Source organism: Cornus florida, unplaced genomic scaffold (genome assembly GCF_030987335.1).
Source record: "Cornus florida cultivar Cherokee Brave unplaced genomic scaffold, ASM3098733v1 CherokeeBrave_3.0.0_Hap2_Chr04, whole genome shotgun sequence".
Classification (NCBI taxonomy): domain Eukaryota; kingdom Viridiplantae; phylum Streptophyta; class Magnoliopsida; order Cornales; family Cornaceae; genus Cornus; species Cornus florida.
In genome coordinates this window covers 39,301,890-39,315,142 of record NW_026775574.1, presented here as the reverse complement: position 1 = coordinate 39,315,142, position 13,253 = coordinate 39,301,890, and the positions used below count along the sequence as shown (strand labels likewise).

Genomic DNA, 13,253 nt, shown 5'->3' with positions numbered 1-13,253 from the left:
TAATGTGAACCAAATATAGACCATCACAAGGGTGCATTCCACCTAACGTCTATATTTTCAAGGCACTCTAAGGGATCATCTCAAGCTATACAAATGCTTGAAATGATAAACACATGGCATCCAAGTATACATAAGCAAGTACACTAATGAATTTAAACTAAGATTTTCCAAATCGCAAGCTACAAGAAATCCATGATTTACAACTTGGAAAGTAATGCGAAATCAAATAATGGAAAGACTAGGATATGTGGCCACGCGACCATACAAGTTATTTCGGGTAATTACGACCCACAAGGTACTACCTAGTGCACATTATAACTTAGGAGAATTCCCATCCCCTATACTAGAGCCAAACCCTAGACATCAACATCTTATATCCTTACAAACTTCCAAAAATCAACAAGTTCGTGACATTTATGGAATTTCAATACATGAAACTACCTACCAAGCACAAGTAGGGAAAAACCACACAACCCATGTCTTAAGGTTACATGTCTAAAGTGGTAAGTTAATGATATTACACATCATGTTATATCAATTTACTATCAATATAGGCCATAATTGCAAATCATGAAATATAGTAATCTACCTACAAGTAATTATAAGTGCCACACACAAGATTTTTATACTAAGCTTTCAATGAAATCTATATTACTTAACATCATAAGTGTAAGCTCAAGATATCCATAATAAAACCTCAATGGAATCATAAGTATTAGGCAATTTATTAGACAATAGCCTACCTATACAATTTAATAGTCACATACATGCTTTAATCCACAATTCATAAGTCAAGCGTATAAAATCTCTATTTACATGCAAATACAAGAATTTAAAAGGCATGTAATCAATATATATTAAGTTCCAACATATATAAAACCCAAAGAGGATAAACATACAACCACCCCTACCTCAATAGAGAATTGAATCTCTATAATCCAAGCAACCAAGCTCAAAATGGAAAATAAGTTTAGGGTTAATGAAGAGGAGAGTGAGAAGAAACTTTTGTGTTCCAATGTTTTAAGTCTAGGGTGAATGGAAGAAAGCCAAAAATGAAGTTAAAGTTATTAACCAAGCTTTTCTCCAATAGTGGCTAGGTTAGGGTTCTTGAAGACAAATGAAAATGAAAATGATAAAGTGTAAAATGGTGAGTGGAAGGGCTAGAAATCCTCCACTCACTATGTGCTCTTACACTACCTCTCACACACACGCAATTACAAGACATGATATGATGCGTACACTTGTCACCATCCTAAGTAAACTTCCAAGACTTAATACTAAGTCTAGACTTGTCAACCATTTATGCCAACAAGTGCTCCTATCCTAGGCTAACAAATGGGTGAATCTTCACCCCCCATGTGTCAAGAGATCAAGCCTACAAGTAATTCCATCATAAAATCAACAAATGGCACCTTAGGAATGTGACACTTGTCACATTTTTCGTAAATTGCAAAAAGATCCTTTTTGAAAATATCTTTCAAATTAAATTACAAAATGGTCCCTAAGACGAAAAATAATTACTTTGCATAATTACACTAAAACCCCTCAAGTGTAGGTTAATTACCAAAAAGTCGTACTTTCATTCACTTGTAAAGTAAACATTTAATATGTTTTTCTGCAAAAGTAAAAATGTAGATATCATGGAAATGAAATATCATGGATGTATGCCAAGCCGAAATCAAATCCGAGCACAAAAAGTGAGGTTATGCAAGGAAAAATGGAAAAACGACTAAAGACGAAATAGGGAAAAGATGAAAAAAAAGAAAGGAAGGAAAATAACCGGGTCATTACATTATAATTATTTCCTAATATTATTTAACTCTAATAAATATAAAAAAAAATTATATTAGGCCTCAAAGATTTATATCCTAAAATATCTTTTTTGTCTCTCCCCACTCGCTTCGATTTTATATTAGGTCTCAAATATTTATATCTTAAAATAACTTCTTTTTTATCTTTTCTCTCTCTCCTCATTCATTCCGATTTTATATTAAGCTTTATATATTTATATCATAAAATAACTTCTTCTTATTTATTTATTTTTTTTCTCTCTTTTATCTCTCCTCCCTCGTTTCGTTGAACTCTGATTGATGCATAAGTTTAATATTGGCTCCCAAAGATTTACATCCTTATATGACTTTTTTTCCCTCCTTTTTTCCTACTCTCATTCACGTTTTACAATAAATCCTAACCAATATAGAAATTTAATTTTAGGTCCAAAAATCTTTCTTTTTCTCTCTCTCATTCACATTTTTTTTTACACCAGCACTAAAAATATTTTTGGGTAAGTTACACCAATAATAAAATATTAAATATCTATTTAACATTATTGTTTGGAAAAATGGTGAAAACTTTCCATATATATATATATATTTTATGTTTTATCTTCTTCTTTTCAACAAGTATTCTTCTCCCACTCTCATTACAAATTTACTGTTGTTATAGACACATTTTTATTTTATTGAAAAATTTGTAGAAGTATTGGATTTGAATTTTCTAAATTATGTTCAATGATTCTTTTCCTTCAAATAATTTTATTAACTTTTGTTATTATAAATTTGTGTATAAATATATTTGTATATTTTATTTTTGAGTTGTGACTAATTTTATTTATATTGTTGAAAATGTCATTTTTTATTTTTCACATTAGGACCAAATTAGATTGAGCAGCCCCTGAAGGAATAACATACCGTATGCGACATAAGCCTCAAACTTGATGCAAGAATGAATCCCAATTTGTTAAACCAATACCAACAAACCAATACCAGCCGTTAACCAAGCCATTGATAACACATCGATCGTGTCACAGAGAGAGCATATATATATATACACACATATATATAAATACATACATATATATAGCTATCAGTCAAAGCAGTAAGGCCAGAGGGGGGCAAATTCGTGGAAGTGATGGTGGTGTTGTGGCGACGAGGCAGTAACAAAAGGAAGAAGCCTAGAGTAGTAGCGACTTCACAGCTCGGCAAACCCAGAAGCGCGACGATCCCCAAGTCCGTTGAAGCTCAGTTCAGTTCGGCGAAGCTCGTTGTTATGTATATAACCAACGGCGGGGACGACGCCTCCTTAACCTCACAACGAATGATGGTGGTGATAAGAACCCAGCGACTGTCGTGGCCGCACCTTGTTGGCGCCAGATTCTTCTACAGCACTCTGGCGAGCACAAATGCTCTCTTCATCTCTTAATTTCCCTTTACAGGGAATTGATTTGAAGCAGAGCTGATTGGGATTGGTTCTACTACCTTTCTGATCAATTAAAAAAAAAAAAAAAAAAACTGACCCAAACACACCCCGTCGACGACATACTTGAATCCTCTTCCCCAACAAACGACGACTCTGTGATCGCATCTTCTTTGGCTTCTCGCCTTCTCCACCGTCGATATCGTGGGTCAAATCCTTTTCCGAGCCAATGAAGGCTCTATTGTAACCTCTAATTTGATGTTATTCAAGTTGATTCTAATGTGATTGTCATCTAGGTCTTTTAATTTTGGTTTCGACTGGTGTCAAATTCGACTGCAAGGAGCGACGCAGGGGACGGTGGCGTTGGAGAAGATGTCGAAGTACTGGCCGGAGAGAGTGCTGGCAAGTGCGGTGGAGTTGGAGAGGATGAAGGTGAGGTCAAAGTCGGGACTGAAATCAGAAAGATGGAGAAGACGACGAAGGTGGTGAAGGAAGAGATGATGAAGGAATTGGATTTGGGTTTTACTGAGATTGGAGATTGATGGAAGACTCAAGGATTGAGAAGGGCGAACTTTACTCTCTCTCCCAAAGAACCCCTGAACTTCAATTTTTTAAAAAAACCTCCTAAACTATTCCAATTTTTGCAAAAAAACCAGGTGACACCGTTCCGTTAGGTTTTGCTTAAAAATTTGGCACGTGATCTTGCTGTAATTTCAAAATGGCAAGATTACCCTTATTGCCGTTGTAGTATGAAATTAAAAAAAAAACTCTAAAACTAAGGAGAAATTGAGCAAACAAATGATGCATATATATGTTTATATATGGAGAGAAAGATACATAAAGTGAAAAATCCTCAATATTTTTTGCTCACCAACAAAGCATCTCACTGGAAGACACGAATATATATACAAACACATAATATAACTTCCTTCAATCCTTATTTTGCTATTTCTTAGAAGATTGAAAATGGTTGAATCATTAATCACGATGAAAAAAAAAGATTTTGAATTTTAGAGGAAAACAAATTGCAACTGAATACAATCAAATCATGGACTCTGGCTGATGGAGTGTTCCAAACCAACAAATCTACAAACTCATCACCCACGTAAAAAGAAAAATAATCACCATACCACACCAATCCATCATCACCTTCAATTCTCCAAAAAAAAACTTTTTTTACCCAAATATTCAAACCCAACAATAGTGGACAACTCAACCATGGTGGCTTTAGAATCTAAAGATTCATAGAGCAACAGTAGCCATGGCTGCCGGGAGAGAACAACAACGACGATAAGAACAAAATTCAGAGCTTCACTCCGTCTCCATCAATGATTTAATTGAGGTTGATTTCACGATTTATTTTATTTTATTTGCCAAATCAGGTCCAAATCAAAATATCAGCAGTCGTTTGTGGTTGTCACCGATGATGGTCGTGGGCTGGTTGGCGATGTCGGAGGTTGCAATTGATCGGTGATGTCGTGACTGCCAGAGAACGAGAGCATAAGGGAGATTGTAGAGAGAGAAATAGCGCTCTGTATAGGTGGTGTTTGGCTAGCTTATGTACAGGTGGTATTTCGTTTAGTATAAGGTGGTGTTTGGCAAGTAATGTTGGTTGGTTATTGTGATATGGTGATGTTGTGTCACAATGCTATTGGCTGTTCTGATTGCAATGGACACATCATCAACAACAGTTATTAAAATAGTGAAACGACGTGGTTTTACTCGAGGGCACTTTGGTAATCTAATATTTTCGGTAACCTCTGGTGTCTGTGACTGTTGACTTTGTTCTTAAATTACACTTTTTAAATAGTTTAGGAGGCATTACTTAGTACCTCTGGTGTCTGTGACTGTTGACTTTGTTCTTAAATTACACTTTTTAAATAGTTTAGGAGGCATTACTTAGTTCAGGGAGGTTTTGTGTTACTATTGGGAAGATTTATTGCACTTTACCCTTCATTTTATAACAAGGGTCAAATCATATTTTGATTTTTCGGATGAGCTAGTGGGTCAAATGGTATTTTACCTTTGTTCTCTACTTACTTCAAAAATTATTATAAATTTATGTACAAGAATTGTTTTTGTTTTTACACAACCATTATTAGCTCATTTTATAGTAATTCTAATAATTTTTAGAGCTGAAATACTTTATTTGTAATCACAATATCTATTTATTTATTTTAATAAAGATTATGTTGGTATTTGAAAAAAAGAAAAAGAAAAATTTATTTTTTGGAGGGTCATCGCTTTAAATTATTATTATTTTTTATTTTTATTTTTTATTATTTTTATTTTTTGTTCCAGTTCACAACACTTAGATCACAACCTATGTACCCACAACCACCGATTAGATCCAATCCGACGGCTACAAAATATCCCACCCGTACCAAAACCTAGTTGCATGATGTGCATCATCTCACAAGACTCTCTGTGACAGAACACCCTCTTATCTTTCTCACTCCTTCTCACTGTTGACGCCGGCAATGTCATTGATCTTGACGCCGTTGAAACCGCCGGATCTGATTTGCAAGGTAATATCTCCTCCTCTCACACTTTCTCTTTCTTTTCTGCTTTTTTTTTGAATGTGTTGCTCTCACAGTCTCACTCTCTTCTCTTTCACAAGTTTCACTCACACCGGCTGTAGATTGGAAACACTGTCATATCTACAATTTCTCACCGCTCACTCTCTTCTCCCATCACATTCGTTGAACGGGTTTCTTTTGGTACAGATCTACTATAAACCAAGTCGTTTCTTTTGATTTGTTTCCTAACATTTGTGTTCAAGATGATGAGTTTAATTTTCGTTTTTATTATTATTTTTTGGGTGCAGATCTACCATAAACCAAGTCGTTTCTTTTGATTTGTTTCCTAAAATTTGTGTTCAGGATGATGAGTTTATTAAAATTAGGGTTTTTATTATTATTTTTTGGGTACAGATCTACCAAGTCGTTTCTTTTGATTTGTTTCCTAAAATTTGTCTTCAAGATGATGAGTTTACTAAAATTAGGGTTTTTATTATTATTTTTTGGGTACAGATCTACTATAAACCAAGTCGTTTCTTTTGATTTGTTTCCTAAAATTTGTGTTCAAGATGATGAGTTTACTAGAATTTGGGTTCAGCTCGTTTGCGGAGGCATAAATTGAGCTAAAAAAACTGCTGAGCCTTACAAACACTGTTACCATATGATCGAGCCAATTTCGAACAAGCCAATCCAGTACTACTCATTTAAAGCACTTTGATAAATCATATTTCACATGATATGGCTGAAATCTTTGATTCTTGATGGTCATTAGGTTCGAGTTATCTACAATTACACTTGTATAAAGATTGATTGGTCAATCACTTGAAATTAAAAAAAAATGACCAGTCAATAACATAGAACTTTTTGACCTAAATATAAAGTTAGGTCTTTAGCCAATGAACCAACAATTTAAATATAGAGAGAAGAAGAAGAAGTTGAGTGAAATCCATTCACTTTGGTGGTCAATAGGGTTATAATTGTGGCAATTTCAAGGGATATAATTGTGGCAATTTCAAGGGTTAGACTTGCCTCCACAATCATCGGGTAGCTAACTCCTCTTATTTTTCTTCTTACTTTTAAATCTTTGTTGATATATCATTTTATTCAGGTTTTGCATACTTTCTTTAACAATTAGTCATTATGATAATGTTCTGATTTGATCTTAAGATAAGTTGTGAATGCAAATACTCTTCTTCTTTTTTTCTTGTTTCTTTTAGTTTCAAAAAATTTAAAGAATTCCCTAACATGTTTAAATTTTGTCTTTTAAATATAGGTTTACTTCTTGCAAAGAAAGAAGCTATTTGGCATGAGTAGAGTCGGAAAATAGTAGGTTGTTTTGTGCTTATTTTTATATTTTAAGTTTAATTTTTTAGAAAACAAAGTTGAGGTTCGTTTGATAAATTTATATAGCTCTTAATAAAGACAGGACGGAAAGGGATTGGCTGCAACTTTTTGATTGTTTTATAGGGTGGGTTGCAAAAGTTTAATATTATAAGAAATTTTTTCAATTTACTCTACTTTTGGATATCTGTGAAATATTGACTCTAAACACGAAAATGGACAAAGGATATGGACACGGTGAACAATAATAATAATAATAATAATAAAGACATGATTTAGTTTAAGAAATTAAAAAGTAATATTATGTTTTGCTTTTGACATAACTTTTGTTTTTGCTTTACGGGGAAGAAAAAGAGAAGAGGAGTTTTTAATGACAAAGGAGTTTTTCTATATGTTTGGCAAAATATTTTTTAAAGCTCTTCTATTATTGAAATAATTATTTTGCCCTTAAATAGTATTTTTATTTTTATTTTTTATTTTTTAAGGCTGTTTGGTAAAGTGGTTAACCTATTTTTACACTGACTTTTCCAAACACATACAAATAAAAAACAGCCTCAAAGTTGTATTACATTTTAATTTTGTTTTTTCACTATAATAGTTCATTGAAAATCTAAATGTATGCGAGTGTAAAAGCATTTCATATTTCATATAAGTAAACAAAAGCCTCAAAACTTTTTATGCACATTTTATCAAAATCAGTTCATAAGATGTTTTATGTTTGAATTGGTATTAGACAAGGGACTAAATTTTTTTAAAAAGTCATATACTACCACCAACTAACCCAAGTAAAACTTTGTAGCAGCAAAATATACCATTTACAAACGCCCTGTTTGGTAACTATTTATTGTTTATATAAACAGAAGGCCCCGTTTGGTAACTATTTATGTTTACAATTTATTGTTTATATAAATAGATTTTGAAGAAAAACATGTTAATATTTTTATGTTTATCGATTATATAATTTCACTTATATAATTACTGTTCACACAGGGCAATTTTACCAACCGGAAAGCCTTTAGTCCTTGATTATATAATGAGATTTGAGAGAGAGATTTCATTAAAAAAAAATTTGGGCAGTAATGGTGGGACGAGACAGTGCCAACAGTTGTTACAAGAGCTGATCTGCACAACTAGATAATTTTTCAGACTCAACAAAGCTGAGTCCTCACAGTTCTTGGAAATGCCAGACTACAAGGTTTTCCAGATTAATATAGGCTTTTTGGCCTAGTTAATCAAAGATACATTCAAGTTGGATATGCAATAGTTGTTCTTATTGTTCGAGCTTTGGGCAATGCCTTGGCTTTGGCTTTTGAAGGTTTTATGCGGTGACGAACTATTATTTACTTTGCCAAAAGAATTTCATGTCTTCATAGAGGGTGATGATTAATTTTTGAATTTACTTTCTTATTAAGGCTTTTTGGCCTAATCAAACAAAGATACATCCAAGCTTTGAAATAGATTTTCACTCTTCAATGAGACTTTCTCTCTCTTCAATTAGATCTTTTCTGATTTGGCCTTTCAAGGTTTTATGCGATGAAGAATTATTATTTACTTTGCCAAAGGAATTCCATGTCTTCATGGAGGGTAATGATTAGTTTTTGAATTTAATATCTTAGTAACTCCTAAAATCAATAAGTGAAAACATGTGGTGCACCCCTATTGTCTATTTATTCTATGCAATTTATTTTTATTTCTCTCTTTTCTATTTAAATGTGTATTTATATGTTCACTCTAGATGATTAAATATTTGGTTAATTTTCTTAATAAAAAAAAAAAAAAAAAAAAAAAACCACTAGCTTATTGTGAGCTCTTAGCTATCAATGGACACATCTTGGCTTAAAAAAGTTAACTGTATCCATGAGAAAAAACTAGTTGTTTATTTTTTATACCATTTTAGGGATTGTCTTTGTTTCTAAGAACAACTTTAATAGGTTGCTAAATGGGCTGTCAATTTTAAAATATAGCATGTGGGTTTAAAATGGGGTATCTAATGGGTTATCAAATGAGCTATCAAAATATAATTTTGTCAAATTTTGTGTCAAATATAACACAACATATAACAGTTGCTATTACTGTATTTGAGACTGTACGTGTTTCGTTGCCCTTTCGTCTCTCCCCTTTTCATCTCATTCTGTTATCTGAACCCACCACCACCATCGATTTTTACAAATATAGAATCTCTACAACCGAGGCCGAGTTCATCATCACAAATATCTGGCCACCCTTCTTCCTTCTAAGAAATAAAATGTAGATTACGGTGATTATCTCAAAATTATTTTTAAAAAGTCAAAAAAAAATTCACCGAATAGGATTTAGTTTGCAAAACAAGAATTATAGTCTTATAGACCTTGATTAATTGATTTAGGAAAAAAAAATTAAAACAAAACTCATACATACAAGTTAGCAGTAGCAGAGCGAGTGAGGCAAGCTTGAGAATTGAGAGAGATAATGGTTGAAACTTGCGAACGGCGAACCCGAACTGGAACAGCAGGTGATTGAAACTGAAAGATATGGGTTTTTATTTTTTGAACAATCTGAAATGATATATCGATATGGGTTTTGAACTTTTAATTCTTGTAGACAAATAGATAATATGATGGCCCAAGTTTTATAAACTTGGTGCGTCAATGATAACCAACAGATGATCCGATAACGGATCCGAAATGCAGAAGCAAAATATGGAAAGCGACCTCTAGAGATGTACGTCATTGAAACTTTAATGAGCCAAGCAAATGAGGCAAGAATGTCAAACCCGGGAAGAAATGAACCAACTGTAAAATGGTCATTTCAAACTGAAATGGATGCTACCTTGCATACCATTGGAAAGACAACAAAAAATGAATGAAGTTGGGCTCAAAAATCGACTGATTCAGAGTCCGGACGGAAAAAATATAAAATAAAATAAAATGGCGTTCTCCACTTAAGAGATACCAAGAAACTATCTCACTAAAATTGAAATAATTCTCACTATAAGTAGAGTTTTGAGGTGTGGTTGGTGCCATTGGAAAGCCAACTTCAAGCTCTTAAATTTAGACTCAAGAACGACTCAAATCGGATTAGGAATGAAAGAGTTATGATCTTATGAAGTCGATGCAACAAGACTGTCCAAGGAAAAGATAAGGAATTTTGTCCCAGGGAGAATCGGTCAACCGAAATGCCCTTATCAGCTGGCCGAAACTCCATCATCGGTCGGCTGAACTCCAATCATCAGCCGACCGAAACGATGAAAATCCTAAAATGGCTACTGGAATGCTCCTCGAGCATGTGGCAGCAGGTTAATGGACTTCATCAATCGACCGACGCCTCTGCTGCTGCAATTTAAAAGCTGCTGCAGAAAATGAAAAGCTAACCTCGGTCCAACCTTGATGCATGTATGCATTCCAATTGATCCAAGATGAGTTTGAAAACGTTTTCTAACTTTATTCAAGTAAAAACAATATGTTAAAATAAGGAGAAACTTGAAACTTACTCTCATGCATGAGTTTTTACGTAAAATCCATAGATCTTTCCATAAATGGTTTAAAAGTTGTAACTCAAGAGTTTTATGAAATGTAAGCATGTCCGGAAGTGTAAAATGATGTTTTAAACTCGCTACAATGGCCTGCGGCCTAATTTCAATCCATTTACAAAATTTGACCTTTTAAACACCCTGTACGCACAAATTTTGTTCTCTGCAAATAAAGACAAAATATGGGCAAAATAATAATTTATTAAATCAGAAATATTTGGAGTACAATCCTTTGTGATATTTTTTACAAAAAAGAATGGTCCTTTGATTCGATCTCCTTTTTGTTGTTGGTTGGATTCAAGGGCTGCACGAGCTTGTTCTTGAATCATCGTGGAATTTGATGAAGAACGACACGTTGTTGGATGTGCTTGTTGTTGATTACCGTGGGATTTGATGAAGAACGACACATTGTTGGATGTGCTTGATGTTCTTCGCTTTTGGGTTTGGATTCTGAATTTGTATCTCTGACTTCTGAGTTTCTGGATTTCTGAGTCTCTGAACTTCTAAATTCTGAATCTCTGGATTTCTGGATTCTGAATTTGTGTACACCTTTCTTCTTCCTCCAGGCCTTTATTTATAGGCTTCTTGGATGAATAAGATGATGACACGTGTCATCTCAGGATAAGGAAAAAAAATCATAACTGAGCCGGGCCGGTTATATTATGATAATTCTCCTTAAAATTAATTATTCCAAATATATTTTATTAGGAATAATTATCTTTTTATTTAATCATCTGAGCTGGGCTAATTAAATAATTTAAGTGGACCAAGCCAAGACCAATTAAATAACTTAATTAAACATATTAAGTTATTAAACATATTAATTAAACATATTTCAGTGGACCAGGCCCATATTTAATGGGTCCATTTGTTAAAACCAAAGTCCACTAAATTTTAGTGTCTACAAATTACCTCCACTTCGAGTCCCAAGATTAATAGGACTTATATCCTTTTTCAAGTAGGACTTGAAGTATTCAACTTTCCTTTTTCTGTTTATTTTTTATTTTTTATTTATTTATTTTTTTTCACTTTTCCTCTTTTACTTTCCTATCCAACTTTGGATTGGAATTTTACTTTCCTATTTGAACAGAATTATCCAAATCCCAATACAACTTGGAGGTATTTTGTTGCCTATATATACCCTCAGTATTGTAGAGTTTAACATTAATTCCAATAATTTCTGAAGGCTTGTCAGATCACAATTTCTAAGATTGTGTTGGATTGCGGCCTCTGCTCGAACACAAATAATTGGTATGACTGTCTATTTTTTTCATCTTTTTTTTTTTTTTTTTTTTTTTTTTTTTCCTCCACGCTTGCTGGAAGTTTTTTTTTTTTTTTTTTTTCATGCTTGTTGGAAGATTTTTTTTTTTTTTTTTTTTTCTTCTTCCATGCTTGCTGGAACAAATTAAATTTTTTTTTTTCTCTCCTCTCCACGCTTGCTGGAAGAGATTTTTTTTTTTTTTTTTTTCCAGGGTTGGTGGAAAAAATTATTATTATTATTATTATTTTTCTCCACGCTTGCTGGAATTTTTTTTTTTTTTTTTTTTTCTTTCTCCACGCTTTTAGTCCCTCTGGGACCCATTGTTCTTTTGGAACGCATCTAGTCCGTAAGGACCCATTATTCCTTCGGAACTAAAATCTTCCATCCATGCCAATCCACACTTTTAATGATTTTTTTTATTTTATTTTTTATTTATTATTATTATTATTATTTTCAAGTGCTAACTTTTTTTTTTTTTTTTTTCAGGGAGTGCTAGTCAACCACGGTGTTTTTTAAAAGTTTCAAATCCCATACTATCACTATTTTGAAGCAAGAGAACGACACCATAGAGAAAGGGACTACTTTAGATGTCAGAACTTCTCTTGTTGGCCGTTTTGCACTTAAACCGCTTCACTCTGATTCTCTGTACTATCATTTGCCAGAATGGTCCCGCATATCATCCTGTGAGCTCTCCAACCTTGGCTACAATCAGAATAATGAGATAAGCTCGATTTTAAATATTCTGATTTTACGCTTTGCACTTCACGAGCCAATAAAGGCGCCAAAACATTTTTCACTTTTGGGTCATAGGATGCGTGCTAAAGGAATTAAATGGGGCAATTCCTTCAAGATTCCTAATTTATCCTGTACTGATGGATATTGGGAATGATCAGAGGACATCATGGGTCGCCATGCTAAATTCCTTAAAGAAAAAAAACCTATATGGTGCAATATTTGCTTCTTTATTCATATATGATCGCCTTGGGCCTGTTCTTAAAGCTTTCCTTGAATCTTGGTGCTCTTCTACCAGCACCCTCCATTGTTCAATAGGCGAATTGTCAATTTCTCTTCGTGACTTGTATGTAATATGAGGTCTTTCTTTTTCTGGCAAACAATACGAAGAAGTTATCCCTTCTATGAAAGAGTTATTAGATTCAGGCAAAGACGGTAAACCTTTCCTTCCTCCTTACTGTCAGAACTTATTTTCTGCCTTCCACCATGTTTGTAAACATCACACAACGGAGCAAACTGTGAAGATTTCTGATTGGGTAAAGTTTTGGTTTAAAGGCCCAATAAAGTATGAAAAATCTAAAAGATTAGCGTTAAAGAACAAAATCCAACGTCCCAAACAGACTCATAAGTATCCTTCTGGAGTGATTCCTACTATTCATACTTGGACTTTGCAAGCGGATGAAGTATTCACCGGCCT

The 13,253-nt window shown here is 33.5% G+C and overlaps 1 long non-coding RNA gene across 3 annotated transcripts; it reads left to right on the top strand.

The window, feature by feature from the left end:
* Positions 1-5,415: 5,415 nt before the first annotated feature.
* LOC132303173 (uncharacterized) lies at positions 5,416-8,552 on the top strand. Of its 3 annotated transcripts, none has more exons than XR_009481108.1 (4): positions 5,416-5,915; positions 6,023-6,758; positions 6,988-7,044; positions 8,046-8,552. It is a non-coding gene; the product is annotated as an uncharacterized LOC132303173 (long non-coding RNA). The 3 variants fall into 3 exon arrangements; XR_009481107.1 differs by having other exon boundaries at positions 5,417-5,915; positions 6,988-7,040; XR_009481106.1 differs by lacking the exon at positions 8,046-8,552 and having other exon boundaries at positions 5,417-5,915; positions 6,988-8,039.
* Positions 8,553-13,253: the final 4,701 nt, after the last annotated feature.